At 30.4% G+C, this 6,000-nt stretch overlaps 2 non-coding genes across 2 annotated transcripts; both read left to right on the forward strand.

The window, feature by feature from the left end:
• The first annotated feature begins 4,897 nt into the window (after window positions 1-4,897).
• On the forward strand, window positions 4,898-4,968 carry TRNAG-GCC (transfer RNA glycine (anticodon GCC)). The gene has a single exon. It is a non-coding gene; the product is annotated as a tRNA-Gly (tRNA).
• Window positions 4,969-4,974: 6 nt separating this feature from the next.
• Window positions 4,975-5,060, forward strand: LOC137827333 (small nucleolar RNA snoR114). The gene has a single exon (XR_011083724.2). It is a non-coding gene; the product is annotated as a small nucleolar RNA snoR114 (small nucleolar RNA).
• The last annotated feature ends 940 nt before the right edge of the window (window positions 5,061-6,000 follow it).

Here is a 6,000-nt window from a genome sequence, read left to right on the forward strand (position 1 = left end):
ATGCAGAGAAATGGAAAGTAATAAATTTTATTAAATATTATCTTAACTTGACATTGGTCAACCTATCTTAAGATATGTTGGACTCTTGTGATAGTAGACCTAAATTAGTACGAATATCCCAAATTCTATATTAATCTAACATTAAGTACAAATTCTCTGCAAAATCCGTGTTTATGTAATCTTTACCTGCATATAGGATAGTATGGCATAGGTTTTTTTGACCATGATGGAGTTATTTTTTTTTGTTTTTACCAAAATGGAGTCCATTTTAAAAAAATTACATATTTAGGCAAGTCGTGCCTAATTAGGACGACTTCATATGCAGAAGTTGTACCAATTAGGCACGACTTCTGCCCTGTCATATGAGGAAGGACTCAGTAGGGCATCCTCGCCGGAGAGCGGGTTGGCCTCTGAGGGCTAAGCAAGTCGGGGCTCGCCACTGAGGATTCCTAACAAACGGGGCATAAGTCGTGCCAAGTTTTTAATTTTTTTTTAATTTTATTGTTTATATATTGGGTAGTAAGTTATGTAATGTTAAAAATTAATTTGATACATAATTTTCTAAGAGTGTTAGTTTTAAGGAACAAAAAATTGGATAATCGTGTATGGATCATGTTTGACGGTAATGTAATACAATAACTTGATTATTTGATTAATTAAAAAATGAAGAAAATTGTTATTGAATTTGGAAATAAATACATAAATGAAAATTTATTGTATTTGGAAAATAAATAGAGAATTATTGTTGTGAATTTGCAAAATAAATAGCTTGAGAAGTAATGATTTTACAGAACACGTAATGATGAGAAGAGATTAATTAAAACTAAACAAATTAGTAAGATTCATTACAAGATATAAAATAAAACTATAAAGTTGAACTAGAAGTAAATTATTTATGGGAAGACGTGACATAATGTGGTCTTCGTATTTGTTGTCGAGGTCTTCGTGGAAGAGGATCATCAACGACATGTTCATCATCGTTGTTATTGGCTTCATTATGAGATGCTGGTGACGACATTTGGAGAACGAGCGACCAAAATACAATGCATGTTGCGAGCTGAACATCAATTCCCAGAAGATATAGTCGCTCTGCTACGAAAGAATGAAGCACAATCTGCTATGTGCCCTGTGCAAAGATATGACCGAGAAAATTCAGTCTTTGACGTACAAGATATGATGACTATCGAACATCGACGCTACCCAATAACATACACAATTAAATATATGAATGGTGGTGTGATTGTGGGGAATTTCAAGCTTTACATCTGCCTTGTTCACATGTAATTGGTGTTTGCTCATTTTGTCATTTACAGGTAACGACATTTGTGGCCCCAGTATACAGTCTGCACAATATTTTAAAGGCTTATGAGGTCCAATTTAATCCAGTTCGAAATCAGGATTATTGGTCTACTTACACGGGACCAAATTTCTTACTTGACCCCATCATGCGTCGACATCAACCAGGAAGACCTAGCACTCAACGCATTCGTAACGAAATGGATGATTCAATTCCAAATAAGCCAAAAAAAATGTTCATATTGTAGAACGGAAGGTTACAATAGAAGCAATTGTCCGCACAAACAAGCTTAATAATAAAATTCAATTCTAGTTTGATTATTAATTTCCTCAATTTCTTTATCTATGTATTTATTCATTCAATTCAAACATAATTCATACACAATTATCCAATTTTTTGTTCCTTAAAACTAACACTCTTAGAAAATTATGTATCAAATTAATTTTTAACATTACATAACTTACTACCCAATATATAAACAATAAAATTAAAAAAAAAATTATGACGTGGCAGAAGTCGTGCCAAGTTGACACGACTTCTGTATGACAGGGCAGAAGTCGTGCCAAGTTGGCACGACTTCAGTATGACAGGGCAAAAGTCGTGCCAAGTTGGCACGACTTTAGTATGACATGGCAGAAGTCGTGCCTAATTGGTACGATTTCTGCATATGAAGTCGTCCCAATTAGGCACGACTTGCCTAAATTTGTAATTTTTTTTAAACGGACTCCATTTTGGTAAAAACCAAAAAAATAACCCCATCATGGTCAAAAAAACCTATGGCATATTACTCATTTGAGTGTCAAAGAGTTTTTACAAGTGAACTTTCAGTTAATACTTGGAAAAACTCTTGCAAAGCTCATTCTTCATCCACAATTTGACTAAAAAGGTTTTACTTTTCCAACCGCTCATACAAAGACACTCCAGTTTTTAGTAAGAAATTTTGGCTTCCATCATAGGCTCAAACCCACACCACAAGATTAAGAGTCCTATGGTCAAACTTCGTGCAATTTTCTACATAAGTATACCTCTCACACTTGTGTGGATGCAGCCACAATCCTGTGGTTGAACCTCAAACACAAATTTTTTATGTGTTTCATAAGGATGGCAACAGGACGGAACAAGTGCATGTTTGACTATCTCATCCACATCCTTGAAGTAAAAGTCTATCTCCATCCTAATTTCCATACCCAATGGGTATGTCATGTCATCCTCAACCCATTTCCACACCCAATGGGTATGAGCTTTTCAAGTCATCCTCAATCCCGTCGAGGAACGAGTATACTTTTGTACATGTCCCCTTACTCTTTCAAATATTAATTAAATATTTTTTAAAATAAAAAATAAAAAATAAAAAATATAACAAAGAAAACATGATAATATCAAGTATTTAATGTCAAAATGATACACATTTTTTCTCCAATGTTAAATATCAAGAAATTATAATTATATAAATATCAAACTAGAGTATCAAATAACAGTTCAATAAAGTTCAAATAATTCTGGAAAATAGTAAAAATAATGAAATGTATGACCTATAATTATGTTACGAAACTAAGAACCAAAGATAATTTAATATACGTTTTTAGGTTACCTAATAATTAAAGGTGTTTTAATAATTTAAAATGATGATGAATGTGAGGATAGGGATTAGTACCCATCTCTGTTTCCATACCCAATTAAAAAAATGAGTATTACCCATACCCATACCTAGTCAATGTGGTGATTAACTGTCAATTTTGGGATGAGTTCGAATAATACCGGCAGAGACGAGTTCATTTTTCATACCTAGTGTTTTGCACACCCATTTGAATGCAATCATAACTCATTTAGTAAAATCTTTGGTATAATTTTATATATGAGATTTCAAACACACGTGAACATAACCACACCCTTTCTTCGAATCTTTAGTGCAATTTTCTACATTACTGTATCCCCTATACCCATGTGGACATAGCCACACTGTTGTGGTTGAACCTTTGATATAAATTTCTATATGAGTGTGTTTCTCACACTCATGTGGATATAGATACAATCCAGTGGTTGAATATCAATATCAAGTGCAATTTTCTATATTTATACATCTCCCCCACCCATGTGGATAATTTAGTATAATTTTCTATATAAATGCATATTACACCATGTTGATACAAATACAACCCTATGGTAAAATCATTGGCACAATATTTTTTGTATGAGCTTCTTCCACACACATGTTGATGCAGTCACATCCTTAGGGTCAAATTGTTGAGGAGGAGATTATTTAAGGTGAAATTAATTATCATGTGGTGTAAGTCAAGTGAGTCAAGTCACAATTGAATTGCGGTGCTTAGGTTGTTACACTTTTAGGTAGAAAAGAGTTGCATTCTGATGATCAATTATAGGTTTTGACATAGTGATAAACATTCGATCCACACAAACGTGGTCACAGTTCTATGTTTGAAATTCCTCTAATTTTATACATAAGCACACATCCAACACCCCATTTGAACATGACCACACTCCTATGAATGAAAGCCTAATTTTATACATAAGCACATCACTCACGCTCTACAACTACATCTTTATGCTCAAACCTCTATTTTTTTTTTTATATATAATTGTGTTTCATATATCGACACTACATAATCATAACATTATGATCAAACTCTTGTTTAACTTTTTTATATGAATGCATTTATCGCAACCACAATTATTATTTCATCAAAATATTTTATATTTTGATAAATTTATGTAATTATGTATAGATATTACAATGTTTTTGATAATTTATGTTTTATTTTAAAACAACTTTAATGAGACTTGCATTAATCATAAAATTATTATTATATTTTTGCTTTAATTCAAAATAAATTCTTTGATATAAAATAAAAATGCAAATATATTTTATACATAAGTTTAGATGAATCACTAAGAATAAAAAACACGCACATATATATCATACATAAAATTTACGCTTACAAATAAAAAAAATAAGAAATAGAAAATCTACACACTAACATATTATATTATGTACATATTTTAATAAAAAGTTACTACATAACAGTGACCTTATTTTAATTATTAGTATTTAAAGTAATATAATACATATTTTAATAAAAAGTTACTTAATCTTATAAATTAGTTTATAAATTAATATCTAATTAACTATCAAGATTTTAGCTAAAATCTAAAATAATTGGTATTTAGTTAGATTTCAATTTAAAAATTAGTTTATAAATTTTATTAATAATAGAAACTACTTTAAATATCAATAATTTTTATAATCTTTAAAATAATATTTAATTTAGTGAATATAATGACTAATTATTTTTTATCTTTAAAATTGATTTTTTTATTTTTTTATTTAGTGTATATAATTATTCACTTTTAAAACTTTTATTATCTGTTCAAACGGTTTTCTCTAAATATTCTCTTACTTTTCCAAGCTACAAACATATTTTTCTTCATAAAATAACACTACAAACATATTATTGATTTGAAGATTTATTTCTACTAGGTGAAATAATCTTGAGACTTTAACTATTATATTTATGCAAGGAAACAAAAGTAAATTTGGTAAGGATAAAATAATTACTATAAGGGAGATTAATATAAATAAAAGCACCAGTGGTCTAGTGGTAGAATAGTACCCTGCCACGGTACAGACCCGGGTTCGATTCCCGGCTGGTGCACTTCATTAGCTATGATGAATCTGTGTCCACAGTGATGGATGGGTCCATCACACTCCTCTGATCTTCAGAAGAATCGTGACACATCTGAGCTTTATTTTTTTTGCCATTTTTCCAACTTAGATTTCAAATTTTGTTTCATTAATTTCTGCTTATTATGATTGACAGCATCAATAATAGAGGCAATGATTATCCAAAACACAGACACTCATTAATTCAAAGCATTGGTTCATTATTAAGAGTGCTGGGTTCATAATTGTTCATCTTCTGCCACATTTTTCCATTGCTTGGTCTCCCATTAAGCTAACATAGTGGTAGTGCCAATGAAGAAGTCAACAAACAAAATCCACTCTGCTGTAAAGCCTGTGCCTAAGGCTGTGTTTGTGCATGCATGCCTTCCTTCACCCCAACTGCATATTCTACCACTAATCACTATCCAATGTTTTTCTTTGTCGGAAATTAATCCAAACACTTTCCATTTATTCTTTTTCAATTCTATCACAAAACCTCATTTTGCACAAACACTTTCCATTTTATTGCTTATAATCTAGGAATAGCGTATTGAGATTTATAACGAATTCAAAGAACACTTATAAACTGTACTTACAATTTATTCATTCTGTACTCAAAGCCACCATCATGTTTCAATTCCTTAATCACTTGGTTAAAATATACAAAGTGCTATTATTTATCAACTAATACTAATAGTTATAAATGTATGAGACGTGATTTATTAGCATCACAAAAATTTGTTTAAGATTAATTTAGTTTAATCAAGAATCTTTTCGCTAAACCTCGAACTCAAATAATAGTCAAACAATTCAATTTTTAACTTAATATATTAATTATATATAGTAAGTTAAATATTGTTGAGATTTTTCTATTGAAGAGAGATTGAAAAAAATATTACTAATGAATTATGAGTTGTCTATATAAGATAATACACCGATTGTGATCTTACTAAATATATAAATAATTTGTTGTAAAACTATGTTATATATTGAAGAACAAAACGAACCGTTGTAGTGCACGTTC

The sequence above is a fragment of the Phaseolus vulgaris genome, chromosome 8 (genome assembly GCF_051622355.1).
Source record: "Phaseolus vulgaris cultivar YP4 chromosome 8, ASM5162235v1, whole genome shotgun sequence".
Lineage (NCBI taxonomy): Eukaryota > Viridiplantae > Streptophyta > Magnoliopsida > Fabales > Fabaceae > Phaseolus > Phaseolus vulgaris.